This window comes from Protobothrops mucrosquamatus, unplaced genomic scaffold (assembly GCF_001527695.2).
Source record: "Protobothrops mucrosquamatus isolate PMUCROS unplaced genomic scaffold, P.Mucros_1.0 scaffold3489, whole genome shotgun sequence".
Classification (NCBI taxonomy): Eukaryota; Metazoa; Chordata; class Lepidosauria; order Squamata; family Viperidae; genus Protobothrops; species Protobothrops mucrosquamatus.
Genome location: NW_015389462.1, coordinates 8,601 through 18,516, shown reverse-complemented (window position 1 = coordinate 18,516; position 9,916 = coordinate 8,601). Strand labels below are relative to the sequence as shown.

Sequence of the window (9,916 nt, the reverse complement as noted above, 5' to 3'; positions counted from 1 at the left end):
CCAACTCAGAGAGGACCAGAGCGAGGCAGCCAGTGAAATCAACTCCAAACTCGCCTTCATGTCCCGTGCCACAGACTCACAAACGCTGCTGCGCTCGGAGGGAAAAAGCCGCACAACCTCTGTGGTTCTCTGCAAGGCAGGAAGGATCCGCTCCGGCTTTCGTGGGCCTCGGGGGGAATTCCAGATCTGATTTGTCTTGAAGATCTGGTGTTTTCACCCGGGGGGAAAAGCCTGCGTCAGTTCGTACCTCCCCGAGGTGGAAGTTGTCAGCAAAAACAGAGAGCACACCTTTCCTGCCCTGTGCTATAGATGGGCTTTGTAGTCTCCATCAGGCTGAAATAATGCAAACGGCCACCGGAGGGCAGTCCTTTCATGCTCTGAACTATACATGGTCTTTACAAGACTAAAATATTGCAAAGGGCGACCAGGAGGGCACTCTTGTCATGCCCTGTGATGTAGATGGACTTTGTAGTCCCTTTCAGGCCGCTATGCCCCAAAAAACCACAGGAGGGCACTCTTTTCATGCCCTGTGTTATATATGGTCTATGTAGTCCCCTTCAGCCTATCACGCCCAAAATAACCACAGGAGGGCACCCTTATCATTCCCTGTGCTATAGATGGTCTTTGTAGTCCCTGTCAGGCTGCTATGCCCAAAATAACCACAGGAGGGCACTCTTTTCATGCCCTGTGCTATAGATGGTCTTTGTAGTCCCCTTCAGGCTGCCATGCCCAAAATAACCACAGGAGGGCACTCTTTTCATGCCCTGTGTTATATATGGTCTATGTAGTCCCCTTAAGGCTATCACGCCCAAAATAACCACTGGAGGGCTCTCTTTGCATGCCCTGTGTTATATATGGTCTTTGTAGTCCCTATCAGGCTGTTATAGCCCTCTGGGAAGAATTGAGTCCTACGGTTAAAGAAGGAATAGCAGCCACAAAAGGAAATAAACCCTTTTAATATGATTTTAAGATGATTATTATTTATCTATTGAAGCTATTGAATGCTATTAAGGGTCAAAAAACAGTGCCATCCCGTGGTTGAAGCAGGTATAGCATCCATTAAAACACTTTTCAATGGCATTTTAAGGTTATTCATTATTAAAACCTTATTAATATTAATAGGGCATCATAGTCCTCCTTAACTAGGTTTAAGGCTTTTGAAGCAGATTTCTTCTTCCGCGCCTGCGTTGCAGCAAACGGGCCTCCCCTGGCCCTATTAATAAGGTGTTAATACCGTTAATAAAGAGAGAGAATACCGTAATCTTAAAATGCCATTAAAAAGCATTTATTTCTTTCGGCGGCAGCAATACCCGTTTTTGACCACAGGAGGGCGCGGTTTTCCGTCCCATAGCTTTAGCTTGGAGTCCATGGCAGGCTTTTTTTAATGGCCCCCATCCTATAGCCAAGGGACGGAAAACTCTTGTCAAATCAGACACTGCAGCCACAAAAACAAATAAACCTCTTTAGTGGCGTTTTAAGATGATTATTCTTTATTATTAAAACCTTATTAATATTAATAAGCCACGATAGGCCTTAACTCGGTTGAAGACTCGAACCAGGATTTCTTCTGCGCCCGTGTCGCCCCGACCGGGCCTCCCGTCGCCCCGTTAATAGTAATAATAAGGCGTTAACAACAAAAATAGAGCCGAATAACCTTAAAATGCCATTAAAAAGTATTTATTTCTTTCGGCGGCCGCAATACCCGTTTTGACCACAGGAGGGCACAGTTTTCCGTCCCATAGCATTAACTTTGAGGCCTTTTGCGAGAAAGCTAAGCCTCAAAGCGCAGAGCGTCGCCACTCTATGCTCCTCCGAAAGGGAAGGGCCGCTTCCCTCGGCCTTCTGCGCATGTCCGCCAGCTGGTTCTTCACGAGTAATCTCCGAGAGGCCTTCTCGGCATGGCGGACTTCCTGTCCCTCGATATCGGCCGTCCCCCAGGTCCTGTGAGAAAAGGACCTTTCCATCATGGCCGACTTCCGGTCCTTCGTTCTTAATCGTTCCCCCAACTTCCTTTCACAGAAGACCTCCTCGGCATGGCGGACTTCCTGTCCGGACAAATCCGCCGTCCGCCAGGGCCTTTGGAAAACGACCTTTCCCATCGTGGTGGTGGTCGAAGGAGGTAAGGAGATGGGCGAGCGGGCCGGGTTGTATCACCCTCGGGCTGAAACTTCCGGCAGGGCAAGGGAATGGGGGGACTCGGTCCAGAACCTGCCTCGTTCCAGAAGGAGGAGGGGGAAAATGCAGGGTTGGGGGTTCAGGAAGGCTGCCCTTGTCTCGAGGCACCGACGGTTCTTCCAGCCTGGTTTTTGGGGGCGGAGGGGGGGGAGAGAGAATGCAGAACACATCTGTCCGTCTGCAGAAAGGGTCGCAGAAATAGCATCGCTTGGCGCAACCTGGAGTAAACAAAACCGGTTTTAGGCCATCATGTCAGGGTAACCAGTGTTTCTCAACCTTGACCATTTTAAGGCATGTGGACTTCAACTCCCAGAATTCCACAGCCAGCAATGCTGGCTGTGGAATTCTGGGAGTTGAAGTCCACATGCCTTAAAATGGTCAAGGTTGAGAAACACTGGGGTAGGCCAAGTCTTCAGCAACACGTGCTTTGAAAAGCAGCACAAGGAACTCGTCTCTCTGGCTTTTCCTTTGAGAGTCGGTCTCAGTTTATGGTTGGGACCTCCTCCCAGTTGTTGTGTTTGTGAAGTTGTGCTTCATCACTTGCTGCAATGCCGCTTGTCAGTTCTACCTTTTCTGCTTTCTTTCCAAAGGTCCCAAAGCGCAGACGAAATTTAAGCGGCTCACGTTACACCGAATAAAATGGGATGAGCGGACGTCAAACACAAAAGGAGATGGTAAGAAAGTGCACTTCTGCTCGGGGCCAGCCTGGAAATGCTTATCAAGAAGTGATTAAGTCAATAAAAGTGATTGACTGTGGGCTACCAGAATGCTGAAACTGAGAAATAAACGACTCCGCAGGGTGATGCGCTGGAAGCACATCTTGTAAGCTCTGGCAAGGGCCCCACTGGAACGGGGGGAAGGGGAGGAGGCGAGGTCGGGGTCCAGGAAGGCTGCACCTGGCTCAGGGACCCGCTGGTTCTTCCAGCTCTGTCCATCTGCAGAACAGGTCACTAAGAAAAGTGACCGGTTCTGGAAGGCAGTACGCTGCAGGCCCCACTCCCAGCATCATCTTCCGAAGATGTAGAACAGACAGAAAAGCGCCTGGTGCCATTTCTTCTTTTGGGGCTTGCAGGCAAACCTCGGACCTCCTGCACCCAGGCTTCCTTCGAAAGGGCCTGGAGAAGCAGAGAAGTTCTCCAGTTGGAAACACACTGAAGATGGAGCTTTGAGTGCCAGTTGTTGTTCTGTCAGCTGTTGTATTGTTTTCTATTGAATAGATTTGTATGAATCTATTTCACTATTGGTCTCGGTTCTCCTAAGAAGTCAATAGACTTATAGCAATTTTAAAGTAATTAAATGACCTAGAAAGGGGCAGCCCTCTTTTACATCGAGCTGGTTCTGAAATTGAAAGACTAAAAGGAAGTTGGGGGCAACTGTAGGGAACTTGGGTGGCTTCATGAACCGGTCTTTTACTGTCGCCAAAAGTTCGCTTCTTTTCACGAGCTACTGAGCTTGCAGAAGTCTATATCCTGCCTTTTCTAAAGGAAGGGCAGAATTCTCACCTTCTGTTTGAATAAAGGATGTTTCCGATCTGACCGATCTTGAATGTACTTTTGAATAGACAAATCCATCTTCAGTTGTTTCCCCATTCTTACACCCTAAGCAGTTTATTTTTCTTGCAGATGATGAGGAATCTGTGAAAAAAAACCAACAAACGTTCCCTGGTTTTGGAGGTGAGTAATATTTATGGTTTAACTGAGGCATTTGGTGATTCCCAGTGTCACTAAGAAAGTCCTGGTTTTTATTATGCCCCCTTAGTGACAGGACAGAGAAACACCTTCAGGAACTGAACTGTGGGTACTCTGTACAATTGTCCCTTCAGAGCACCCCTCCTCTTTAATTCAAAAAGTGGGAGATGTCAGGACTCACTCTAAAGGGTTACATCAGCTAGCCGCGGCTTGTAAAGCACGGTTTGTGTTTTTAGCATGTTGTACTCAACCAATCCCTCGGGGCTTCACCAGCAAGCCACGGGCAAGGAAAGAGGAATTATCTGCATTATGCGAGCTTCCAATCGATGCAATGCATCCCTCCATACGTAGGCTGGCTCAGAATCTCTCCTGCCTCTCTCCGTGTCCTTCTAGGGCACGGCAAAGGAGCGGAGGTTTGGCAAGGTGAAGTTCAAGCAGTGTCCTACTGAAAACATGGCACGGGGGCATTTTAAGAAACACGGCACTGAGCATTAGTGGGATCTGGTTCTGAGTGAGTCAGTCCTAGAACCCACAGACTGACGGCCTTTTCTAGAGCCCCTTCTCACATTTCTGGGTGTTTTGACATAAAGAGCAAGAACTGAGCAGAAACATTAGACTCTAAGCCCCCCCCTCATTCCCACAAATTCCTCACAGTACAATGCATACAATTAAAGGAAATATTTTTCAGATCCAAATCACAGGTTTTGATTTTAATGTTTGGCTTTGGACTAACAGGACACACGTGTGAGAGAAATCTTCAACTTCCCCACTGCCACAAGTACACCTTCACTCAGTCTTGGGGTTTTATCATTCCTGCCCTGCAGGAGTGCCAAGGAGAGGATATTAAAATGTCTGGCTCTAAAAAATGCTATTCTACTCTTAGGAAAAGCTCAGGTCTTTCAGATACCTTGCTGGTCCCCACACACCCCATTTAATGCATTTTCTTGCTGCAGAGAGAGATTCTGTTAAGTTCTAGCTGGAACTCCACGTCTCTTATTCTGTTGGTAACCGCTTTGCTTGGGTTGGTTGTAGCCTAGGGATATTTAAAAACAGTGAGGAAAGTCCACAGGAGGCCCGCTTATGCTCCCGTCGCCTGTTTCCTGGGAGAGGGGAAGTTGTTTATTGAGACTAAAGCGGTCAAGCCCTCTGGGCAGAATTGAGTCCTACGGTTAAAGAAGGAATAGCAGCCACAAAAGGAAATAAACCCTTTTAATATGGTTTTAAGATTATTATTATTTATCTATTGAAGTTATTGAATGCTATTAAGGGTCAAAAAACAGTGCCATCCCGTGGTTGAAGCAGGTAGAGGAGCCATTAAAAAACTTTTCAATGGCATTTTAAGGTTATTCATTATTATTAAAACCTTATTAATATTAATAGGGCATCATAGTCCTCATTTTAGCTAGGTTTTGAAGCTAGGCTTTTGAAGCAGATTTCTTCTTCCGCACCTGCGTTGCAGCAAACGGGCCTCCCCTGGCCCTATTAATAAGGTGTTAATACCGTTAATAAAGAGAGAGAATACCGTAATCTTAAAATGCCATTAAAAAGCATTTATTTCTTTCGGCGGCAGCAATACCCGTTTTTGACCACAGGAGGGCGCGGTTTTCCGTCCCATAGCTTTAGCTTGGAGTCCATGGCAGGCTTTTTTTAATGGCCCCCATCCTATAGCCAAGGGACGGAAAACTCTTGTCAGATCAGACACTGCAGCCACAAAAACAAATAAACCTCTTTAATGGCGTTTTAAGATGATTATTCTTTATTATTAAAACCTTATTAATATTAATAAGCCACAATAGGCCTTAACTCGGTTTAAGACTCGAACCAGGATTTCTTCTGCGCCCGTGTCGCCCCGACCGGGCCTCCCGTCGCCCCGTTAATATTAATAATAAGGCGTTAAGAACAAAAATAGAGAAGAATAACCTTAAAATGCCATTAAAAAGTATTTATTTCTTTCGGCGGCAGCAATACCCATTTTTGACCACAGGAGGGCAGGGTTTCCCGTCCCATAGCATTAACGTGGAGGCCGTCGTAGGCCTTTTGCCCAGGATCGGGACAGCGAGAAGCTAAGCCCCAAAGCGCAGAGCGTCAGCCGAAGCGTCGCCACTCTATGCTCCTCCGAAAGGGACGGGCCGCTTCCCTCGGCCTTCTGCGCATGTCCGCCGGCTGGTTCTTCAGGAGTAATCTCCGAGAGGCCTTCTCGGCATGGCGGATTTCCTGTCCCTCGATATCGGCCGTCCCCCAGTTCCTGTGGGGAAAAGGACCTTTCCATCATGGACGACTTTCGGTCCGTTCTTAGTCATCCTCCAACTTCCTTTTCCGGCGACCTTCTAGGCACGGCGGACTTCACGTCCGAGCAACGAGTTAGGCCGTAAACTTTAAACCCCATTAAAAAGGCTTATGTCTCTTGGCGGCCGCAATACCCGTTTTTCGCCACAGGAGGGCACAGTTTTCCGTCCCATAGCCTTTTCGACGGCCTCCATGCCGCTATCGCTAAGGGAGGGAAAACAGTGCCCTCCCGTGGGCCAAGCCGGGTATAGCAGCCACCAAAAGAAATAAACCCTTTAAAATGGCAAAAGGGCCTCCCGTCGCCCTATTAATATTAATAAGGGGTTAATAATAAAGACGGGGGAAAAATAAATAACCTTAAAATCCCATTTAAAAGGTTTATTTGTTTCGGCCATCCCCCAGTGCATGGGGAATCGACCTTCCTATTATGGGCGACTTCCCGTCCGTTCGCTGCGGTTGTCCCCCGGTTGCCTTAGACGACGACCTTCCCAGTACGGCCGTGGTGGTGGTCGAAGGAGGTAAGGAGATGGGCCGTAAACTTAAAACCCCATTAAAAAGGCTTATATGTCTCTTGGCGGCCATGCCGAGAAGGTCGTTCTGCCTAAGGCTGCCTTCTGATGACTTTGCCCCTAAAATAACCAGCATAGTCTTTCATATGTTGGGAAAGCCTGACTTTTTTGCCCTCCTTTGGGCAAGGAAAGAGTAGGGCCTGAGGTTTGACCCATTTTGCGGTCAGAAAAGAGTTAGGTCGACNACTCTTTTCATGCTCTGTGTTATATATGGTCTATGTAGTCCCTTTCAGGCTGCTATTCCCAAAATAACCACAGGTGGGCACTCTTTACATGCCCTGTGCTATAGATGGTCTTTGTAGTCCCCTTCAGGCTGCCATGCCCAAAATAACCAGAGGAGGGCACAATTTGCATTCCCTGTGTTATATATGGTCTATGTAGTCCCTTTCAGGCTGCTATTCCCAAAATAACCACAGGTGGGCACTCTTTCCATGCCCTGTGCTATAGATGGTCTTTGTAGTCCCCTTCAGGCTGCCATGCCCAAAATAACCAGAGGAGGGCACAATTTGCATTCCCTGTGCTATAGATGGTCTTTGTAGTTCCTTTCTGTCCGCTATGCCCAAAATAACCACAGGAGGGCACTTTTTTCATGCCCTGTGTTATCTATGGTCTATGTAGTCCCTTTCAGGCTATCACGCCTAAAATAACCACAGGAGGGCTCTTGTTGCATGGCCTGTGTTATATATGGTCTTTGTAGTCCCTGTCAGGCTGCTATGCCCAAAATAACCACAGGAGGGCACCCTTTTCATGCCCTGTGCTATAGATGGTCTTTGTAGTCCCTGTCAGGCTGCTATGCCCAAAATAACCACAGAGGGGCACTCTGCATGCCCTGTGCTATAGATGGTCTTTGTAGTCCCTGTCAGGCTGCTATGCCCAAAATAACCACAGGAGGGCACTCTTTTCATGCCCTGTGCTATATATGCTCTTTGTATTCCCTTCAGGCTGTTATACCCAAAATAACCACAGGAGGGCAAAAGCTCCAGGAAAGCAAAAGCAAAAGAGATCTTGCAAAACTCAGCCAATCTGCTTCCGCCACGTGACCAGGCACCAAAAAAACCACTTCCGGTTTCTTCTCTCCAAGCCTCGTGGCTGCAGACGCCTGGGTTTGGTCGCGGGTTTGCAGGTCTAACAGTAAGTCCCCTTTCTGAATTAGTTCTTTTTTCTGAACACTGGCTAAACAAACGTTCGTACCTGGGGGAATTACCTGTATATAGCCATTTGTGTTAAAATTAAGAATGAGGTCCCACTTGAATAACTGCACCTGCTTTTAATTAAACAGCCAGTTGCATGTCCGCTGCGTTTAAACATGGCGACGTTGTTTAAGAGCCAATGATGGACTCTGGGGCTCCCTTTTTCTTCCAGGCACCCAGTTGAAAGGTTTTTTTAAATTAAAATAAAATGAAATAAACTCCTAGGGTTTTCTTTGCATTTGTTCCAATTTACTGTGCACTTGAATAACTGCACCTGCTTTTAATTAAACAGTCGGTTGCATTTAAACATGGAGACCTTGTTAAAGAGCCACTGAAGGACTCTGTGGCTCCCTTTTTCTTCCAGGCACCCAATTTATTTATAAAATAAAATAAAATAAACTCCTAGGGTTTTACTTTGCATTTGTTCCAATTTACTGTGCATTTGAATAACTGCCCCCTGCTTTTAATTAAACAGCCAGTTGCATGTCCGCTGCATTTAAACATGGAGAGATTGTTTAAAAGCCACTGATGGACTCTGTGTCTCCCTTTTTTTCCAGGCACCCAGTTCGCCACCTCCGCTTCAGCTCCCACAGCCTCATCACGGCCAACATCCCCAATGGGGCCAGCATCAAGGATGACGACTTGACCGCTGGCGGAAGGGAAGAGCTGACCCTCACAGTGGTACTTTTGATCTTAACCAGCAGGAGACGCCCTGTGACACCACTCTCAGGCTTGCTAGACTACAGTTCCCAGCAGCCTTAGCTAGACAATATTGCGGGACGCTGGGAGGCAGTCCCCCAAGTTGGCCTTCCTCAGTTTAAACCAAGGGTCTTCAAACGTGGCCCTTTTATGACTTGTGGACTTCAATTCCCAGAATTCCTCAGCCCTGGCTAGGGAATTCTGGGAGTTGAAGTCCACAGGTCTTAAGAGTTGTCAAGTTTGAGAAATGCTGCTTTAGAGCAGGGGTCTTCAAACATGGCCCTTTTATGACTTGTGGACTCAGCGTGCCTGGCTGAGGAATTCTGGGAGTTGAAGTCCACAAGTCATCAAAGGGCCAAGTTTGAAGACCCCTGGTTTAAACGGGAAAAGAGGAGAAGCCACAATGGAGGAGCGTTTGAGAGCTTATGGTGGAGGAGAGCCAGGATGTTGTGGCCAAGCCAGGCAGGGGTTTAGGATAGGAGGGTAGCCAGCTATAAATCACAAGCAAGCTCTGGTGAGCAGCAAGTGGCTTGGAAGAACAAACCCAGCGTGATGGGTGAAGGGTGGTAAGATGTTCCAGCACCCATTATTATGGGTTGGGTTGGGTTGGCTAAGGTTGATGGGAATTATAGTCCAGCTGCTTCTGGATGGCTATTGGCCTCTCCTCCTCTTGGAATACAGAGTAGTTTAGCTTATCCAAATCCTGTTTTAAATCTTCTCTTCTCTCTTCCCCTTTCCCTCCCCTTCCCTCTTCCCCCCTTCTCTCCTCTCCCCTTCCTTTCCCTCCTCTCTCACCTCCTTTTCCCTTCTCTTCCCTCCCCTCTTCCTCCCACTTCCCTTCCCTCTCTTATCTCCTCTCTCCTCCCCTTCTCCCTTCCCATCTGTTTCCTCATACTCTGAGCTGACTTCCAAGAAGGTGAATACAAGACAGTTGAGGTATCTAGAGCAGTGTTTCTCAACTTTGATTACTTTTAAGACAGGCAGGTCAAACTCGCAACATCATGTGATGTCGTGCGACGTATCGTGACTTGTTCCCCATTGCCGGCAATGGGGTGGGCACGGTTTCTGCATGACGCATCCGACCCACAGGCCAGCAGTTTGACATGCCTACTTTAAGAGGACTGAACTTCAATCCCCAGGATTCCCCAGCCAGGGAATTCTGGGGATTGAAGTCCACACATCTTAATGTGGCCGAGGTTGAGAAGCACTACTCTAAAAGTAGAACAACCCGGAACCGTTAAGGGTGCTCCTTCAAGCACATGGGCCTACTCTGAATTGATGTGCTTGCATTTTAACATCTCCTTGGCCC

At 47.6% G+C, this 9,916-nt stretch overlaps 1 long non-coding RNA gene across 1 annotated transcript; it reads left to right on the top strand.

The window, feature by feature from the left end:
- Window positions 1–2,031: 2,031 nt before the first annotated feature.
- Window positions 2,032–3,812, top strand: LOC107297727. The gene is made up of 3 exons (XR_001549133.1): window positions 2,032–2,119; window positions 2,766–2,849; window positions 3,798–3,812. It is a non-coding gene; the product is annotated as an uncharacterized LOC107297727 (long non-coding RNA).
- The last annotated feature ends 6,104 nt before the right edge of the window (window positions 3,813–9,916 follow it).